The sequence below is a fragment of the Balaenoptera ricei genome, chromosome 13 (assembly GCF_028023285.1).
Source record: "Balaenoptera ricei isolate mBalRic1 chromosome 13, mBalRic1.hap2, whole genome shotgun sequence".
NCBI classification, from domain to species: domain Eukaryota; kingdom Metazoa; phylum Chordata; class Mammalia; order Artiodactyla; family Balaenopteridae; genus Balaenoptera; species Balaenoptera ricei.
This window is the reverse complement of record NC_082651.1, coordinates 34,845,087-34,867,206: the sequence shown is the minus strand read 5'-3', so window position 1 is coordinate 34,867,206 and position 22,120 is coordinate 34,845,087. Positions and strand designations below refer to the sequence as shown.

General features: G+C 41.8%; 1 pseudogene; it reads left to right on the top strand.

The window, feature by feature from the left end:
• Positions 1 to 13,383: 13,383 nt before the first annotated feature.
• LOC132376652 (heterogeneous nuclear ribonucleoprotein A3-like) lies at positions 13,384 to 14,751 on the top strand (annotated as a pseudogene).
• Positions 14,752 to 22,120: the final 7,369 nt, after the last annotated feature.

The following is a 22,120-nucleotide window of genomic DNA, read 5'->3' as shown; positions in this document are numbered from 1 at the left end:
AATGAAATTGTGAAAGAGGTCCAGCTCTGTTCTGCTCCCTCCAGTCCTGGGAATGCAGGCTGATATTTTTCAAGGTTATCACTGAGCTGAGTGTGGCAATGAGAATAGGGCAAGGTAAAATGCCACAAGCTTACTATTCTTATCAAGGTTCAGCCATTTTTCTTGAATAAATGCTTACTACAAAAGCTACAAGCCTTTGGTTAATTTCGAGTTTTGGAAAAGTTTTCCATAAAGTTTTGCCAAAATTCTGTTGCTTTTATCACAGGGCAAAATGTTGGAGGTCTTTACTCCACCATTTTTTTCTGCTATTAACTCCTCACTTTGTTTTAAAAATCCCAACCAGTTCTCTCCCCATGGCTTTTTGCTCCTATTGACAGTACTAGTACACAAAATATTTAAATGTCTTTAAATGAATATAAAAATAACATCTATATTATATATTGGTATGAGGTATAAAATGGCTTACAAAAAAAAAGACATAGTACCTATCTTCACAGAACTTACTGTCAGATATAAATGAAATCCTGTTACTACTTCAGAGTGTTACTTGACCTAATGAGTAAATCTCTAACATCTATCTCTTTCTTTGCGAGGTTACCTTTGCCTTGTTTTTTTGTTTTTGTTTTGTTTTTAATTTATTTATTTTTATTTTTGGCTGTGTAGGGTCTTCGGTGCTGTGCACGGGCTTCCTCTAGTTGCGGCGAGCGGGGGTACATTTCGTTGCAGTGCGCGGGCTTCTCATTGCAGTGGCTTCTCTTGTTGTGGAGCACGGGCTCTAGGCATGCGGGCTTCAGTAGTCGTGGCTCGCAGGCTCTAAAGCGCAGGCTCAGTAGTTGTGGCGCACAGGCTTAGTTGCTCTGTGGCATGTGGGATCTTCCCGGACCAGGGCTGGAACCCGTGTCCTCTGTATTGGCAGGCGGATTCTTAACCACTGCGCCACCAGGGAAGTCCCTTTGTTTTTGTCTCTAAAAGAATTTTATGAGTTCAATTGTTTACTCATTCTCAACTGAGGAGAAATTATTTGGTCCAAATATCTGCAATGGTTTATGACTTGCCCTTGGCCCCAAACTCTAGTTGGATCTTTCTAGTATCTATAGAATCACAACATACTAATAGACACTATCTATCAGAACAATTCCTAGGCTTTCATCTAGATCAGCTCTACTGGTCTAAGAAACTATTATTTTCTACTGTCAACTCCCTCACTCTCAGAATAGATGCAGAACATGATAAATGACAACCTCAAGTATATATAGCCAACAGATCTCTTCTTGTCTAACTGATGCATTCAGTACTTTATTTATACGGACAGTATTTCTCAGGATACAGTGTACCATCCCTGAGTCATTTCCTCTTCCCACTACTGTCCAATTTTTCTCAAAGTTAATGTCTCCAAAGGGAAGAGTTAGGATGTAAATGAATAGAAGTACACAGGAGGCCTCAAAAAATACTGGAACACCTGATTAGACTTCTATTGGTACATTCTGTCTTCTGAACTAGGGGGCTGAAAGTGAGACTGAGATAAAAGATTTTCCTACCTACAATCAATTAAGTAAGCTTGTTTTATGTCTCGTAGCCACTAAGTGAGTTTTTAAAATCATAGCCATGCAGGTAGTGAAAATTTCTTCCAGTTCCTGGTTATAGGCTTCATAATCAATCCTAACATATGAGCATTTTGTGGTTCTTTTTTTCAGTGGCATCACAGTGGGAAATCAGGAGCAATTATATCGGGGCTTTAACTCAGTTACCATTAGATACTAGTTGGGTCCTCTTAAAATTAACAGAAAATCTGCGTAAGACCAGGGACAACTACTTTCTTTTTAATTTCTACACCTATAAAGATGTCTATTGACAAATCATGAACAATTTATATCTAAACTGAACCAAGTCAACTCCTGTGGACCAATCAATATGTTATCCCAACAATCAAAACCCCGCACCATACCAACTCCGTATCCTTATAATTTTCCACAGAAAATATTTATTCAGTTCCTCCACAGGATGCTATTCATTTTCTAAATCTGCAGTTCTATTGTGGTGATCTCACAGGGATGTTGTGGGATATTTTAAAATTCTAGAGAAAGAGTGATATGTAATATCTGGTGTACAGGACAAAAACTAATCGCTAAAGATAGTTTAAAGTTTCAACATTAGATACTGCTACATTCCTTTCAATGCTGCTGTCTGTATCTCTGCAGAGTTGGATTTTTGACGGTTTCTGTAACAAAAGCAATAAATGAGGGTGGTTGTGTCCAATCTCATCTCAAGGTTTGAGAAACTGTGCCCTAATAGCCACACATATCTCGTTAGCAAGTAATTATGCATATTTCTGAACAAAGTAAAATGTTTTCTTTCAAACACAAAACGAAAAATATTTTTGCTTATTAAGCTGTAAGATCAAAACGCTAAGTATTTTTATACCCTAATAACATAATAGCTTAGTGTCTGAAAAAATACTTCATGTATTTATATGCTGCTGATGATTTATATCCCCACGATGATGAGAAAAGAAATCACCCAAACACTAAGGTGACTGTGAACAGAGAAAACTTGGAAACCTTTGTCCTAGATGGAGTCCACTAACCCAAACAAGTAACTGTTCATACAATTTTCTTCAAATATTTATCAAATGTTTGAGTGTACACAATACATCTGACCAAATAACTCACCTATCTGAACCAGAGCCTGTGTCATGAAAATCTCCATGTTTCACTTAAAGATTAAAGAGCACTGAGCTTTCATATGTCATCCAGAATTAAACAGCCAATCCACAAATAAAATTTCAAAAAATAAAATTTTGAATAATTTCTGCATAATACCTGAGTGTGAGCTCTCAATGGTGGTGTCTGACTTGGAATCCAGAGATGAAGGAATTTGTCTTAATTGGGGAACATAGTACATCTTTGTACTACCAGAAGGCTTATATGGCAACAGTAAAGGCTGGCCTAAGGACATAAAGATCAGAATAATTAATAAGAAAACATTTATTAATTAACTGAACAAATATTAAGCACCTTTAATGTGCCAAGCAGTGGTCAAGATTCTTGGAATGTATCAGTAAACTAGCATTCTAGAAGAGGGAGATAGACAGTAAACAATTAGCATACTAAATAAGTAAATCATCTAGTATTTTTATAAATTATTAGTGACATAAAAAATTAGAAAATACTGGGACTTCCCTGGTGGTGCAGTGGGTTAAGAATCTGCCTGCCAATGCAGGGGACAGGGGTTCGATACCTGGTCTGGGAAGATCTCACATGCTGTGGAGCAACTAAGCCTGTGCACCACAACTACTGAGCCTGCGTGCCACAACTACCAAAGCCCGCCCGCCCTAGAGCCCGAGCGCCACAACTACTGAGCCCATGTGCCGCAACTACTGAAGCCCACGTGCTCTAGGGCCCTTGTGCTGCGAGTACTGAGCCCTCGTGCTGCAACTACTGAAACCTGTGCGCCTAGAGCCCACGCTCTGCAACAGGAGAAGCCACCACAATAAGAAACCCATGCACCACAACGAAGAGTAGCCCCTACTCACCACAGCTAGGGAAAGCCCGTGTGCAGCAACAAAGACCCAAAACAGCCACTCCCCCCCCAAAAATTAGAAAATGCTGAGGAAGATTAGAAGTATTTGGGAAATTGCAGCAGGATGCAGTTTAAATAGAGTGGTAAGGGTAGGATTCATTGAGAAGACGACTTCTTAGCAATCTATTCCATATTTAGATGGCTCTAACTAAGAAACACTTTATCTTATATTGAACCCAAACCTGGTCGTTGTTAACCCCTACTACTGATCTTTGAAGGTTCTCCCTCCAGAGTCATAGAAAGTAAATCTAATTCTCTTCTATGTGGCAGATTTTCAAAATAAGTTTCCCATTAAAAAAGTATAACTTCTCAATATTAAAAAAATACACAGAAATAAAAAAGACAAAGTCTTACCACTCAAAGATAACTATTATTAATATTTTAATGTATTTCTACAGGTCTTTCCTCTGTATTTCTTATTTGTTTACATAGTTGTGTATAGTATGTATAATGTGGAATTCAGTTTTTCTACTTTACATTGATAATAAAATATTCATTTTATTTCCTATCTTCACATTTTTTATCATTCTACTACACATTAAGTGTATTTAACCCTTCTCATAATGTTAAAAATTTAGGCTGGATTAAATTTTCAATAATAAAGAATTCTGTAATAAAGACTTCCTGTTTATAGCATACCCATTCTCCCCTGCTGCCCCATTTCACATAAGTTTTCTGATTTCAGAGTGAAAAATTATGTCATTTATAAAGTTTCTTTTTTTTAAATACTAACTGCTAAAATTCTTTCTAAAATGTCTGTGACATGGTAGTAATTTGATTATTATAGAAGATGAAATCTTTTTCTTCTTCTTCTTATTTTTTTACTTCATTGGGTCTTCATTGCTGCACGCGGGCTTTCTCTAGTTGCGGTGTGGGGGGGCTACTGTTCGTTGTGGTGCGCGAGCTTCTCACTCTTCTCACTGCAGTGGCTTCTCTTGTTGTGGAGCACAGGCTCTAGGCACGCAGGCTTCAGTAGTTGTGGAGCATGGGCTCAGTAGTTGTGGCTCGCAGGCTCTAGAGCACAGGCTCAGTAGTTGTGGCACACGGGCTTAGTTGCTCTGCGGCATGTGGGATCTTCCCGGACCAGGGCTCGAACCCGTGTCCCCTGCACTGGCAGGTGGATTCTTAACCACTGCGCCACCAGGGAAGTCCCTGAAATCTTTTTCTATACACTTGTTTTTCTTTCATGATGTGGTAGAAACTCTCTCTCTCTCTCTGTAACAGCATTTTGATATTTAGCTGGGTACATACTGCTCATCTGTACACTGTATTTCCCAATCTCCCTTGCAGACATGTATGGACATATGACTAAGTCTGGGCCCATAGGTCAAGGGTGAGAATAATGTCTGCAACTTCCAGGCATCCCATTAAAACACTCCACTGGCTGCTGCTAAAATTTATCCTCCCCATTACTCTTCTTTTCCAGTATTTTCTTTATTAGTCTTCCGGAAAAAACTTAAGATCAATTAAACAAGTTCAAAAGAACAATTCCATTAGAATTTTGAGTAGAATTACATTAGAGTTTAAATTCATTTGGGAATAAATGACATCTTTAAATATTCAATTTTCCCATTCAGAAATATCCCATCCCTCCTTTTAGTCTACTCTCCTTTTCTATGCCTACACAAAGGATTAGTATTGCCATCACATGAGTCCTATAAAATTCTTGTTTAGGTTACTCCTCAGTATTCATGGGGTTGTACTGCTCATTCAAATAGAATTTTGTAGATAGCTACCACTTCTCCTGATTAAACACAACAGCTTCTTCAGTTTATCCTTATGGACCATGGTCTTCTCTTGCATCCTGTAATCACCTCTAGATGGACTCCTAGTTGCCCATGTCTAGTTTATAAAAATCAAAATACTCTAGACAGAGTCTGATAGTCCCAGAGTAGAATGAGATCTCCTTCATTCTGGACGCAATAACAACTTTTATATTACTTAGAATTGTGTTACCATCCTTGACCACTCCATCATTCTGATGATTTGACATGGAATCCATATTACTAGTACCCTGCTTCCAACCAAGGAACTGACTTCATAGTGAAGGAAATGAGACAACAGGCTGATGCCTAAAGGGAGTCACTGTTCTCCTCACAAGCCTGATCACCCACAGCTATGGTAAACTCAAAAACAAAAAAGCGAGTGAACAATTTACTGATAACTGTCATGGCACAAGCTGGGAGGCATCACTTTCTGAGGCTGGAATGCTAGCTTGCCAAATACGGCATGTGCTCAGAACCACATATGGCACTTGCCTATCCAACAGACAGAATGCATATATTTAGGAACAAAGGCAGAAGCCTTTAAAATCTTTTGCTTTCTATCTCTGTGACTCTGCTTTGTTTGATGGAAGATCTTAGAAATAAGGGAGGGGCACTTCTACCGGGAGACAGGAGCCATCTAGTCATTTTACATTCTTTATGTCACTGAAACAATACAGGGAATAGGATGCCATAGTGTTGACTAAAACTACAATTGACCTTAACTATCAGGGAGAAATAAGGTTACCTTAAAAGAAGAAAGTCAGTAGGAGTATGGCTTACACCTAGGGGACCACTTTACCAAGCCTGGTCATAGAAATTAACAAAAAATGACCTTAAACCTATGCAGGGCTAGCAAAGCCTTAGACTACTTAGGAATACTTGTACCAACCTATCAGGCAAAGCCCCAGCCAATGAGAACCTGGCTGAATTCAAGGAGAATGAAGAAATGTATAGAGGCTGGAAGAATTTAAATAACAGGAAAAATAGGCTGTAGCCTCTACTTCTCTTTGGACGTTGCTGTAGTCATTATTGTTAGAATATTGACTTAGTAGTTTTCTTCCTCCACCAGTGTATATAGAGCTTGGTGGTGATGGTTAAATTTACCATTTAGTTCAAAGTTTGCAGAAAATGGACAACAACAATTGGGCAGAATTACAATGGACCCAGAGCAAGAATGGCTACCATGTGGAGATGGAGAATTCAGAGGCAAGATAAGTGGCTTTTTGAAATTCTCAACAACTTTCTGTTTGGATGCAGAAGTCTTAAAGTTACTTTGGACTGCCTATCTCTGGGGGAAGAAGCGACTATTCAGCAAATAATGGTTGTTCCTGGGAGAGAAAGAAAGGACTGCAGAAGGGTAAAGAAGAAAGTCCAACCATAAACTTTATTCCTTCAAAAAACTTGCAAATGGAACTAAATATAAACATATAGCATATTACTCTTAATTTGTTAATTCAGAGCAGTGGACACATAGTCATAAATTCAACATGCTATTCTGTATACTTTTAAAATATTTTTAAAATTTTACTTCTGAATCCACAGAGTTAAAAATCTTTTATTATTAAACCAAATAATATTTCTCTTTTAAAGGAGTCCTTTCTACCAAGTACCTGTATGTAAAGGTAAGACCGTGAACTGTGGGCTCTATGTAGACCGATCCATTTGATGTCAGAAGAGGTATAAAATACACTTTCACAGTTGGATTTCCTCTCCTGTGCTCTGCCACCAACATGAAAACAGCATACCCAGAGTAGCCTGGGTTTCAGTACAAGGCATGTGGAACAGACCCAAACCGTTTTTGCATCCTGATGCCAAACTCCAACTGACTCATAAGCCCATGAGTGAGGAAAGCAAATGTCTGTTGTTATAAAGCACTGAGATTTTCGAGGTTCTTATACAGTATCACGGTGGCAATAGGTAACTGACACATTAAAGGTGTTCTGTGTGATATTGATTAGACTATACATTTGGGGGGCATAATTTTATATCACAATAAAAATGTATAAGAAATATAACCATCTCGGGTTTCCCTGATAGCGCAGTGGTTAAGAATCCGCCTGCCAATGCAGGGGACACGGGTGCCAGCCCTGGTCCGGGAAGATCCCCCATGCCGCGGAGCAACTAAGCCCATGTGCCACAACTACTGAGCCTGCGCTCTAGAGCCCGCGAGCCACAACTACTGAGCCCATGCACCGAAGCCCACGCGCCTAGAGCCCGTGCTCCACCACAAGAGAAGCCACCGCAATGAGAAGCCCGTGCACCGCAACGAAGAGTAACCCCCGCTCGCCGCAACTAGAGAAAGGCTGCACGCAGCGATGAAGACCCAACACAGCCAAAAATAAAATAAATAAAAGTAAAAAAAAAAAAAAAAGAAAAGAAATATAACCATTTCAACATATAAATGTATTTATTCAAATTAAATTCAGTGCAATTTACATGTGGAACTAAGCAATTTTCTTTATACATTTAGGCATATTCCATTTATACCTACAGACAGATAAACTTTTTGCACAAGTAGGAAAACTTAAAATATATTTTGAATAGATTTGTACAAACTGTTGAATACTTTAAAATTAGTAACTGAAAGTTCCCACCCTCATTTGGAGGCAGAATGGGAACTTAACTTTCCAGTTACTGGTCTGAAAAAGAAAATAACTTGCTATAATTTTGAATGTTATATAGTATAAGCACTATAAAAATATCACTGTCATGATAGCATAGGAACACTCTAAATGTAGACCTTATGGTAGAAATTGCTAGCTGTTCACCAAAACTCTTTTCTTCTTCATCCTGGAAAGCACAGCTAAACTATTCCTAGTCAGTGGAAAGTGATGTGGGCCACACCTAGGCCTAGCCCATAAAAGCCTCCCAACATGTGCTCCTCCATGCTTTTCGTCCCTTCCAGTTGACTATGATGATGAATCCAGGGTTCCATGTTTTAAAGAAAGCAGAGTCACAGTCAACCTGGGTCCCTGCTCAACGTTTCTTGAGCAAGAAATAGACTGGTATTGTGTTTGCTATCTGTTCACTGTATCATGCAAAACAATACTAAAAGAAACAATGCCAAATAGTTATCTACCTCCCTAAAATTGAACCTCTATAGTTTTTATGTTTTCATGAACTACTTGCATTCTTATGACAAGTATTATGAGTTGAAAATACGTCAGCCACAAGTAGCATGAGTTTCACATAGGTTGTTAACTTCACTAGAAATTGAAGTAAAAACATAATAAATTATATTCTCTTCATAGCTATGTAAATAAAAGGTGTTTTAATCATGTACAACCTAATGCTTAAAATTAAAATTAGGTTTTCTAACTAGAAAGACCCAATCAAGAAATTTCTTAGTTAATGACACACAAAAGTTGGTAATGTGACCTAAAATTCTCTTACCATCTGTGCCATGAAGAACAGTAATCTGTTGGACTGAAGATGATGAAGCAAACTTGACAGGAACTTTGCCCAACTTCTGTGTACTGAGGTCTGGAATATCATGTCCACGATCTTCAGCATTAACAAAAATCTCAGATGAAAACATGGTTTTTCCTGGACTCTCTGTTGTTATCTGAGTGACTGCATCAGATGATAATTTTCCAGAGAAGGGAGAAAACGGGGTCTTAATCTCCTTTGGTGATCTGAACAAAAAAGAGAAAGCACACAGCAGGTCATATCCTTGGCTTATCAAATACTGTAATTTCTTTCCAAATGTGGCTTCAATATTTTTTGGAGACACATCCAACTCAAATGGTTAAGTTATTTCTGCAGTACCCTTTGCTTTTTTACATACTTATTACAGGGTGATCATGCATGAGTTTACTTTTACTTATTTTAAAATCTACTTTTATTTTGGATTTAGAATGCTATTATATAAGGAAAGGGTACTTTTCAGTTGAAGTGGAAAGATATCCATTAAAAAATAATTACTGGAAGTCCACTATAAATTAGGGGACTATGCTAAACGCATAGAGTGTACAAAAATAAAAAAGAAACAGAGCCTTTCCTCAAAAAGTTTATATGTCAGTGGGGGAACCAGAGGTTTTTAAGGTTGTAATTATGTATATAGATTATAAAGAATCCATATTAAAACATAATGGAGTAAATAAATGAGTGTATAAATAAATAAATAATAGGAGGGAGGGAGAAGACAAATCTTGCCAACAGAAGAATTCCATATGTAGGTAACCTCCCCCCCGCCCCCCCCGCCCCCCCCCCCCCTCCCCGGCATCCATCTCCTCCCCAAGGAGGTGGAGGTGAAGCTTAATCTTCCCCTTAAGTCCAGTCCTGGGCTGGCCTTAATGATTGAATTCCAAAGACAGTATAAAATGGGAGAAAAAGTAACTTTACAGTGGAGAAACCAAGCAAACACCATGTTATGCAAGTGATGATGTTTCACATCACCAGTGATGTCACGGAGACACTACATACTCTCTGTTATGATGTGATGAGACGGTTACTTCGCTTCTGCGGTATTCTTTGTCAAAACCTATAACTCCAGTCGAATCATGAGAAAAACATCAGCCAAACCCAGACTGAGAACAATTCTACAAAATATCAGACAAATATTCCTCAAGACTGTCAAAATCATGAAAAACAAGGAAGGAATGAGGAACTGTCATAGACCAGAGAAGACTAAGGAGACATGACAACTAACTAAGTGGAATGTGATATACTGGATTGGGTCCTAGAACAGAAAAAGGTCATTAACAGGAAAACTGGTGAAATCCAAAAAAAGTCTTAAGTTTAGTTAATAGTAATGTATAAATGTTGGCTTTTTAATTTTGAAAAATATACTATGGTAGTATAAGATGTTAGCAATAGGAAAAACTGGGAGAGAGGTAAAGGGAACTCTGTTTGTATCTTTTCTGCAGATTTGAAATTATTTGAAAATGAAAAAGGTCATTTTTAAAAAATGGAGTAATACTGTATTGTATTATATCACAGAAGAAGAAGACCTTTTAAAAGGTCTTTTAAATCTCTACCCTCTATATACTATTCACTAATTAAAAGGACAATTATGAGAAAAGAAAATAGGCCCATCTCCCTTATGTATACAGAAGCAAAAATCATACACAAAATGTTAGACAATCAAATGTAGAGTGTGTGAGTGAGTGAATGTGTGTGTGTGTGTGTGTGTGTGTGAATTCCTACCAAGTTGTTTTACTCCAGAAATGCAAGGTGAGTTAACATTCAAATATCAATAGATGTCATGCACCACATCCATAAAATAAAGGAGAAAATGTATATGATCATATCAGTATAGTCAGATAAAGCATTTGATAAAATTCAATAATTATGTATGATTAAAAACTCATAGCAAAGGGAAACTACAAAAAACTTTAGAGCCACCATCCTGTTTATAGTGAAATGTGGAGAATGTCCACTGTAAGATTAGGAACAAAATAAGAATGCCAACTCTTACCTTTTCTATTCAACCTATTAGTAAAAGTATTAAATGGCATTAGCAGTAAGGCAGGAAAAAGAAATCAGAAATATAAGGCTAAGAAAGGAAGAAATCATACTGTCACTTTCCATAGTTGATATAATTAAGGATACAGAAAATCCAAAACCATCTACAGATAACTTATTAGAATATCAGTTAGTTTTTAGAAGAGTTGCCAGATAAGAGACCAAACATTAAAAAATTCCACTAACATTTTTCTGTGTCTGAAAAGTTATAAAATTAAAAACTAAAAAATATGCCATCTACATTATCATCAAAACATCATATACCTAATAATAAGTGTAATAAAAAATGTAAGAACCCTATTAGAATAGAAAACTATTGATATATCATAGAGAGAAATTAAAGGTGATCTAAATAGGATTTCTGCTTTGAGGCAGGATGTATAGGCATACCTCACTTTATTGCACTTCACTTTATTGTACCTTGCAGATAATGCTTTTTTTTTTTTTTTTTTTTTTACAAATTGAAGGTTTGTGGCAACCCTGTGTCAAGCAGCTCTACTGGTGGTGCCATTTTTCCAACAGCATTTGCTCACTTCGTGTCTCTATGTCATGTTTTGGTAAGTCTCACAATATTTCAAACTTTTTCACTATTATACTTGTTACATGATCTGTGATCAGTGATCTTTGATGTTACTATTGCAAAAAGATTACAGCTTGCTGAAGGCTCAGATGATGGGTAGCATTCTTTTTTTTTTTTTTTTTTTTTCAATTTTTTTTTTTTTTTTTTAATTAATTTATTTTTATTTTATGGCTGTGTTGGGTCTTCGTTTCTGTGCAAGGGCTTTCTCTAGTTGTGGCAAGTGAGGGCCACTCTTCATCGCGGTGCGCGGGCCTCTCACTATCGCGGCCTCTCTTGTTGCGGAGCACAGGCTCCAGACGCGCAGGCTCAGTAATTGTGGCTCACAGGCCCAGCTGCTCCGCGGCATGTGGGATCCTCCCAGACCAGGGCTCGAACCCATGTCCCCTGCATCAGCAGGCAGATTCTCAACCACTGCGCCACCAGGGAAGCCCCCTATGGGTAGCATTCTTAAAGTCTACTTTCAAATTAAGATATGTACTTTTTTTAGACATAATGCTATTGCACACTTAATAGACTACAGTATAGCATAAACATAACTTTTACATGCACTGGGAAACCAAACAACTCGTGTGACTTGCTTTCTTATGATATTCTCCTTATTGTGGTGTCTGGGACCAAAGCCATATCTCCATAATAATATGCCTGCACTAGGTAGGCACAGGCCATCACTCCTGCTGCAACGAGCAAACAAACTTGAATAAAAGATCATCGAGCTAAGGAAGCAATCAAGAAACAATATCAACTAATATGCTAGAGAGGGACATTTAGAGATTTGGAGCAGGGGTTTGGTGTAGGGAGACATACTCCACTGGAAAAGAGAAATCACCATACCTTTTGATGAACTCATTTGCTGGCATGATGGAGTGAAATCTAGCAGAATGTCAAGCCGATTTCCCCCACAGGACATTTCCTTAGTGTCAGGGTGGTATAGGATGATGGGGGACTGAGCCAAGAAAGCAGAGTGAAATTTCCTGCACAGTCATGGCACTAACAAACCAAATCCCGCTAGATAAAGGGGCCTGTGACAATCATTAGGTCTCCTCTTCAAGACATTTGCCAGTTTTTGAACCTATATAAAGCAGGAAGCTAAATACCTAATGCCTGAGGGAGAGAACTTTCCAAAGTGAGGAATTAGAGACCTACCAGACTCACAGTAAAAACCCAGAAGTGCCATCCCCAAGAAGGGGGCTGAGTCAGAAAAAGTGAAATCATCTGCAATGTTTCAGTGTTTATGAGACAAATTTTCACTGAGAAAGTGTAACGGCAACAAATACATAGCTGGTCTCTCCTTACATTTGCCATACTCTGAAGCTGTGAGAACTGAGAGCCTAAAGAGCTGAATTCAAACATCTGAAAGACTGAAGTCAATAACTGACTGTATTTATTGAAGAATCAAAGACCTGTCAGGCTCACAGCAAAAATCCAGGGAGGCCACAAATTAGGAAAAATCATAGGTAGGATGAGACAACTAAAGCTCCAACCCAGTTCTGACCTAGTAAAATTCCTGAAATGACTGAAATGATCAGCCACTCTGATTAACAGAGAAAAGGGTAAATCTTCTCTGGTGCAAAGTAATAGCATCTTCAGTCTCTATGAATTTTTTATTCACCACGTCCAGCACACAATCAAAAATTATGAAATTCCTGAAGCAGGAAAAAGTGACTAAAACTTAAGACAAAAAAAAAAAAAACCAAGAAAAATTGATTTAGAGGGAATTCAGATTCTGGAGTTAGCACAGAACTTTAAAATGACTATATTGAGAGTAAAAGATGGGGATTAATAGATTAAAATATGGAGAATCTCAACAGAAAATTGGAATCAATTTTAAAAAATCAAATACAGATAAATGAAAAATAAGAAAACTGATCCCCAGCAGACCTTAGGGAATACTAGAAGAAATTTTTTTGGGCTGAAGTAAAATGGCCCAACATAGAACAGAGCTGGGCTCTCGGTCCCATATTGAACTCGAGTTGGAAGAGGCGAGTCCGGTCTCAAAACGGAGGTAAAACCGCCGCCCGGTCGCCCCCAGCCCGACTCCGGCCGCCGCCGCCGCCGGGGGGAGGAGGGCCATGATCCAAAGGAACCAGAACAGTTGAGAAAACTGTTTATTGGCGGTCTGAGCTTTGAAACTACAGACGATAGCTTAAGAGAACATTTTGAGAAATGGGGCACACTTACAGATTGTGTGGTGATGAGAGACCCCCAGACAAACCGTTCCAGGGGCTTTGGTTTTGTGACTTACTCTTGGGTTGAAGAGGTGGATGCAGCAATGTGTGCTCGACCACACAAGGTTGATGGGCGTGTAGTGGAACCAAAGAGAGCTGTTTCTAGAGAGGATTCTGTAAAGCCTGGTGCCCATCTAACAGTGAAGAAAATTTTTGTTGGTGGTATTAAAGAAGATACAGAAGAATGTAATTCGAGAGACTACTTTGAAAAGTATGGCAAGATTGAAACCATAGGAGTTATGGAAGACAGGCAGAGTGGAAAAAAGAGAGGATTTGCTTTTGTAACTTTTGATGATCATGATACAGTTGATAAAATTGTTGTTCAGAAATACCACACTATTAATGGGCATAATTGTAAGTGAAAAAGGCCCTTTCTAAACAAGAAATGCAATCTGCTGGATCACAGAGAGGTCGTGGAGGTGGATCTGGCAACTTTATGGGTCGTGGAGGAAACTTTGGAGGTGGTGGAGGTAACTTTGGCCGTGGTGGAAACTTTGGTGGAAGAGGAGGCTATGGTGGTGGAGGTGGTGGCAGCAGAGGTAGTTATGGAGGAGGTGATGGTGGATAAAACGGATTTGGAGGCGACGGTGGTAACGATGGTGGTGGTCCTGGTTACAGTAGTAGAGGAGGCTATGGTGGTGGTGGACCAGGATATGGAAACCAAGATGGTGGATATGGTGGCGGTGGTGGAGGATATGATGCTTACAATGAAGGAGGAAATTTTGGAGGTAACTACGGTGGTGGTGGTGGGAGCTATAATGATTTTGGAAATTATAGTGGACAACAGCAATCAAATTATGGACCCATGAAGGGGGGCAGTTTTGGTGGAAGAAGCTCGGGAAGTCCCTATGGTGGTGGTTATGGATCTGGTGGTGGAAGTGGTGGATATGGTAGCAGAAGGTTCTCAAAACTCAGAAGAAAAGGGCTACAGTTCTTAGCAGGAGAGAGAGCGAGGAGTTGTCAGGAAAGCTGCAGGTTACTTTGAGACAGTCGTCCCAAATGCATTAGAGGAACTGTAAAAACCTGCCGCAGAAGGAACGATGATCCATAGTCAGAAAAGTTACTGCAGCTTAAACAGGAAACCCTTCTTGTTCAGGACTGTCCTAGCCACAGTTTGCAAAAAGTGCAGCTATTGATTCATGCAACGGAGGGTCAATTAGATGTACATTCCTGAGGTCTTTTATCTGTTGTAGCTTTGTCTTTTTCTTTTCATTACATCAGGTATATTGCCCTGTAAATTGTGGTAGTGGTACCAGGAATAAAAAATTAAGGAATTTTAAACTTTTCAATATTTGTGTAGTTCAGTTTTTCTACATTTTAGTACAGAAACTTTAACAAAATGCAGTTTTGAAGGTGTTTCCTTGTGAGTTAACAAGTAAAGAAGATCATTCATTGTTCATTAATATTTTGTATGAATTTTGCTAAAGTTAACTGTAAAGAAACACCTGCTGACTTGCAGTTTAAGGGGATCTATTCTCCCCATTTCCAAACCATGAAATGAATGGGCTCTGACATGTGGAGAGAATAGATATTTGTATGTTTGCAATGTGTGTTTTAGATAATAGAATTGGGTATTTAAATTAGCATATTTGTGAATTTAATAGCTTTAAGATGTACTTCAAATGAAAAATCTCAGAATTCAAAAAAAAAAAAAACAAAAGAACAGAGCTGGGAGCGCGATTGGCGCTGCCTGCGGGGGAGGAGCGCCGCCGCCGCCGCCGCCGCCGCGAGCTGGGAGCTCGATTGTCGCTGCCTGCGGGGGAGGAGCGCCGCCGCCGCCGCCGCGAGCTGGATTGGCGCTGCCTGCGGGGGAGGAGCGCCGCCGCCGCCGCCGCGAGCTGGGAGCTCGTTTGGCGCTGCCTGCGGGGGAGGAGCGCCGCCGCCGCCGCCGCCGCGAGCTGGGAGCTCGCTTGGCACTGCCTGCGGGGGAGGAGCGCCGCCGCCGCCGCGAGCTGGGAGCTCGATTGGCGCTGCCTGCGGGGGAGGAGCGCCGCCGCCGTCGCCGCCGCGAGCTGGGAGCTCGATTGGCGCTGCCTGCGTGGGAGGAGCGCCGCCGCCGTCGCCGCCGCGAGCTGGGAGCTCGATTGGCGCTGCCTGCGTGGGAGGAGCGCCGCCGCCGCCGCCGCCCCCGCCGTCGCAGTCGTCGTGAGTGAAGAAGCGCCTCGGTCACGCCTGGTGAGGGCCCTCGCCGACGCCTGGGCTTACCTGCCGCCCGGCCAGCTCCTCTCGTTTCCCGTCCCCCGCGGCCCGGCGCGGGGCAGGCCTGCCAGGGCCATGGAGGACGAGGTGGTCCGCATTGCCAAGAAGATGGACAAGATGGTGCAGAAGAAAAACGCGGTGAGCGCGGCGGGCGGCGCGGGCCGGAGGGAGGCCGGGCGGCGGGCGGGGGCCAGTCGGCCTGAGGGGGCTCCCGGCCCGCGGTGAGCGCGGCGGGTGCTGCGAGACGGCGGCGAGGCCCGCGCTCTGGGGAGGGGTTCCTGGGGAGGGGGGAGCTTCGTGTCCCGCGGCCGCGTCCCGGGCAGGGGTTCTGGGGGGCGTCCTGTCCCGCAGCTGCGTCCCGGGCAGGGGTCTGGGGGGCGTCCTGTCCCGCAGCTGCGTCCCGGGCAGGGGTTCTGGGGGGCGTCCTGTCCCGCGGCCGCGTCCCGGGGAGGGGGTCCTGGGGGGGTCCCGGGGAGGGCGTCCGGTCCCGCGGCCACCGGCGCTGGGATCCGCCCTGGGCGCCCGAGGCCCCTCGTGATTAGCGCAGCCCGGTAAACTCTATGGAGGCATCTTCCTCATTATTTTAAACGTGACGGTGGTAAAGCCTCGCTGGTTTAGCTGAAGAGTGCAGAGAGCCCTCCCTGTTTGAAAGAATTGGTTCTCTTTCCCGGGCTCATTGGCCAGCAGCGAGAAAACAACATCAAACAGAGGTTTGTGATCAGTTTCAGACATGAAACTGTTCAAGCAAAACGTGAATTTCCTGGATCTTATTTTTGAGGAAGGCTGAACATTCCCTTGATTGTCTCAACTCCCCTGCGTGTTTGTTTAGCAATTAAAAAAGGTGAACTACGCCAGTGTACTTGGCAAGTTGCTAAACTTTTTGGAAAAAGTGGATCTCGTTAGGCCGCGGAGTGCGGGGAGCTGTGTTTAAGGCATTGCCGCCGACGAGGCTGTGCTGCCGGCTGGATTTGGACACATGTCGTTGCTGGTCCTCTCAGTGGTTTACAGTTGCTACCGGTGGCGTTTTCTGTTACTGATAACGTGTGCACGTGAACGTGGTCTCTTGCGGTTTGTATGAGGTGCTCCAGTTTCTGCATTTCTTTCCACCTGTGTGGGCCACTCTCAGTCCCTTGCTTCCGAGTCGTCTATATTTTCAGCTAAACTTCTGAAATTCTAAGTCCAACGAATGTGAAGGAGAGAAGGGCTGCTCTGATTTGCACAGCACTTTGGAGTTACAAAGCGTTTGTGCAGAATTCTTTGGGGACTCACGACAGCTGTGTTGCATTCATTTTACAGAATAAGAAACTGAGTCAGACCAAGCAGTTCACCTCCTTAAATGAAGTGTGCGTTGTGGATTAAGCCAGGACCCGAGTTTTCTGCTGGGCAGCATGCAGAAGTAGTGTTAAACACCGAATTCTTAAGACTTCAGACTTGGTGTGCGCCTCTTTTCCTTTAACAGGTGCATTGCCCGGCGTGTAATTTCATACCCTGTTCATCTGTCTTTGCAATTTTGGCTTTTTAAAGGATTTCCTGTTTGTTTTCTGTTGCAGACGTTGCCGGTGCCATTTATTTTTTCTGTTGATACAGGCCTTTCATTCCTCACTGCAAGTGATGAGTTCTGTATATTTGATTGGCTGAACGTTTCTGTTACTCTGTTTAAACTGGCAAGTTTTTTTTCTTTGCCTAGAGAACCCTAGACTCCCCTAGTAGAAGCTGGCTCCTAGGGAAAAAGGCCGTTTCTTGGGTAATTTTTTTCTCGAACTCAGGCTATAAAATGTGTACCTTTTAATCATCTAGTGCACTAGGTGTTTTTGTTTGTTTCCTTTCCTTGAAATAGACGTTTCCTAGAAATGAGGAATTCCTTAGTGAGCAAGTATGGAGAAGACCAGTTTGTATTTATCTGCAGTTCTCAAATTATAAACACATAATGCGTCAGCAGGAGAATGAGGATAAGCTCCACAGATAATCCTCAAGTCTCACTTTTCTTTTCAAATCTTATATTTCTAGTAGTACAGAACTTTACCAATATAAAAACTTGCCCCCCCCCCCAAAAAAAAGAACACAACTGCAGGAAAGAACAAAGAGCACTTAAAGTGTGTGTGTGTGTCTAATATATACATGTACATATACCCAGGTACATACACCTTTATATTTATACGTTATTTTGTAAATAAATGACAATAATAATGTCTTGTGGAGATGTAGAACAGAAGTATACAACAAAAGCACAAACAGCAGGAGGGGGCAAATGGAGTTAAACTGTTAAACCTCCATGGGATGGTTCCATGGAGGAGGCAGAGAGGGGGATGGGATCCTCGAAGAGCTGCTGAAGACCTTGCATTTTTTGCAGATCTCTTTAGAATGCTACTTGCATATTGTGCTCTCACTGAATGCACCTGGCTGAGCTATGGCACATTAGCACGGTAAACATTTGTCAGATTTGCCCTAGTCAGAAAATTTTCTATACCTGCCATCCTGCTTGGCACTTAAAAAAAAATTTTTTTTTTTTAAGCTCTCTATGATATAGGGATGATGGGTGAAGAAGGTAGGCTGCAGGGTAATATGTAGTATGTATGATCCCATTTTGATACAGTAAACAGAAAGTATTAAATGCATGCCTGTTTGTATGAGCAGTGAGTTTGCATGGTTATCTCAAGAGGGAGGGAATGGGACGGGTAGAGAAAGAGACTGACCACAGACTATTGTTTTACTTGTTACAAGAGGCATGTGTTGCCTTCATTTCTGATTAAACTTTTTGTTTACAGATTATTGTAGGTTTACATGCAATTGTAAGAAATAATAGTGCGATAGCTCCTGTGTGTCCTTTACCCAGTTTTCCCCAATGGTAACATCTTACAGAATCATAGTATACTGTCACAACCTGGGTATTGCCATTGACACAGTCAAGATAGAGAACATTTCCATCCCACAGGATCTCTCCTGATGCCATTTTATAGCCACTGCTGCTCCCCCACTCCCCACCAAATCATAATGATCTGATAGTGCAGTGGATAAAGTTGCAATAAAGTTTTTGTGCAGATGATCAAGGGAAAATACCCCCTGGGGAAGATGGCCCGTCTCCCACTCCCCCGGCCCTATCTGTCCCTGGCAACCTGTCATTTCAAGAATGTTATGTGGGACTTCCCTGGTGGCGCAGCGGTTAAGAATCTGCCTGCCATTGCAGGGGACATGGGTTTGATCCCTTGTCCGGGAAGATCCCACATGCCGCGGAGCAACTAAGCCCATGCGCCACAACGACTGAGCCTGCGCTTTAGAGCCCGGGAGCCACAACTACTGAGCCCACGTGCCACAACTACTGAAGCCCGCGTGCCTAGAGCCCGTGCTCTGCAACAAGAGAAGCCACCGCAGCGAGAAGCCCGCACACTGCAACAAAGAGTAGCCCCCGCTCGCCGCAACTAGAGAAAGCCCACACGCAGCAACGAAGACCCAACGCAGCCAAAAATAAAATAAATTAACTAATTAATTAAAAAAAAAGAATGTTATGTGAATAAAATCATATAGTGTGTAACCTTTTTTTTTTTTTTAAGTAAAAAAAATTTTTTTTTGGCTGCGCTGCCGGTTGTGCGATCTTAGTTCCCCGACCAAGGATTGAACCCAGCCCAGGTAGTGAAAGTGCTGAGTGCTAAACACTGGACCGCCAGGGAATTCCCAGTATGCAACCTTTTGGATCGGCCTTTTTCAATCAGTGTAATTCCCTGGAGAGTCATCCAAATTGCATGAATCAACAGTGCTCCTTTTTTTTTTAAAAAAATATTTATTTATTTATTTGGCTGTGCGGGTCTTTAGTTGCAGCATGCGGGATCTAGTTCCCTGACCAGGGATGGAACCTGGGCCCCCTGCATTGAGAGTGCAGAGTCTTAACCGCTGGAACACCAGAGAGGTCCCAGTGCCGCTTTCTTTTTAATTGCTGAGTAGTATTCCATGGTTTGGCTGTACTTCAGTTTGTTTAATCACTTGCCCATTGAAGAACATCTGAGTTTTTTTCCCATTTCCTGACTATTACTGATAGAGATGCTGTGGACATTTGTGTACCTTTTTTTGTGCGAACATGCGTTCTCTGGGATAAATGCCGTAGGGTATGTGTTGCTTTTTTTGTTTTTTTTTCGGCTACGCTGTGCCACATGTGGGATCTTGGTTCCCCAATCAGGGATCGAGCCCGTGCCCCCTGCATTGGGAGCTTGGAGTCTTAACCGCTGGACTGCCAGGGAAATTCCTGTATTGCTCCCCCCGCCCCACTTGATTGATTGATTGGTTGATTGGCTGTATTGGGTCTTAGTTGCGGCATGCGGGACCTTCGTTAAGGCATGTGGGATCTTTATTGTCGTTGCGGCGCACGGGCTCTTCGTTGCAGCATGAGAGCTTCTCTCTAGTTGTGGCGTGCGGGTTTTCTCTCTCTAGTTGTGGCACGTGGGCTACCTCATTGAGGTGTGCGAGCTCAGTAGTTTGGTGCGAGGGCTTAGTTGCCCCGCGGCATGTGGGATCTTAGTTCCCCGACCGGGAATCGAACCCGCGTCCCCTGCATTGCAGGACGGATTCTTTACCACTGAACCACCAGGGAAGTCCCTGTATTGCTTTTTTAAATTAAAAAAAAAAAAAAAAAAAGGAAAAGCAATTAGAGGTGAAACAACTAATTATACGATTGCCTTTCAAAGTACATATTCAAACCCTACATTCTTGGTGTACATAAGTTATTTATGTTGATTTGTGGTGTTTAGCTCTAGCAACAAGGCAATAATAATAACGCTGTAGTTTTCCTTGTTTCTTTCAACTGATGATCTGTGTATTTATTACAAATATTAATTAACACTCACAAGCTACCAGGAGGCAAGTAATGGTTAGCGCTGGTGTGGTTAACTCCTTTATAGATAGGGAGGTTGAGGCATGGGTATTGTGGAATTTGCCATGTTGAGGCATGGGTATTGTGGAATTTGCCTAAGGTTATAGCACTGTGTTCTGACTCAGATTCATTCAGATTTATTCCTTCCCTTTCTGTCTCCTGAATTAACGCTTTGTAATTTTGACCTAGGTGTGAGGACACGAAAAGGGTTTTTTTCTGTATCTGAGGTTTAGTGCTTGTTTTATAGAAGCAATATAGTATAGTATAGTGGTTAGAGTAGGCACTTTAGCATCTGATTTTTGTTTTTTTCTTAAGTCTTTAATGAATTTGTTACAATATTGCTTCTGTTTTATGTTTTGCACATGCCGGAAAGGTAATAGGCCTTGGCCCCTGGGCCTGGGCTTCGTCTCTTGTGCTGTCTCCTGTCCCTGTTGCCCCCGCGCGCTGGCCCGTCCGCGCTGTGCCAGGGGGTATTGGTCGTCTCGCGGCTCAGTTCACAGTAGCTGAAAGGGACTGTGTGTGATGTTCTCATTTCTGCCCATCGTTTTCAAAGGGAGGCTCTGGCCATTGCTCCTCGGGTAAAATGCAGAGGGAGTGCTTTTTAAGATGGGACTGTCAGTGTTGGGGACACTCCTTAATTACCAAAACGGAATCCCCTTCAGTTCCTCCAGCTGTGTTGTTTTGGCACAGAAGATGTGAGTAATAGGAACTGGAGCTAAGTTGGAGTGAAAAAACGCACCGGTCCCGCCGAATTTTCCATCGAAACAGTTGATTTGTGTTGTCTCTAGGAATTCTAAAGGGCGTACCGTTGCTTCCTAACCGGAGTCATTTGAGAGATCTACCTCTGTACGTTCAAATGATTAATTTTGAGACTTTGCTCATGTGTGCAGTAAACCCTTTAATTCCCTAAGACCTTCCTTTCCTCCATCTCATACCCCATTAAGCCCGCTTCAGTTCATCTCCTGAATTTCTTTGGAATCTGTCAGCTCTCCCTCAACACCCTAATACTGAACTTGCCTGTGTGTTGCGATTAGGTCCTAACTAGTGTCCATATATCTTGTTTCCTTCCAATCCGTTCTTCACACAAAAAACCTTCAAGGCAAGTTGGAACATTGCTCATAAACATCGCTCACAAGCATTGTTTTGAGAATAGAAAACAGTGTTGGCCTTTAAGACTCTGCGTGGTCTAGAATCCTCTCTGCTTCTCTAGCCCCATCTTATGCCACTTTTGCCCTCACTTTCTATGCTTCAGATACACTGAATTAACCTTAGTTCTCACTCATCTGACAGAAGTCAGTTCAGATATTATTTTTCACTGTGATCCCTAGCATTAACCAAGTTGATTATCAGGTTTTGTATGAGGACTAAAACTAAACTGGGAAGTGGAAGAATTGAGTTTCAACTGTTTCAGTCAACACGCATGTATTAATGATACCTAAGTATTGAA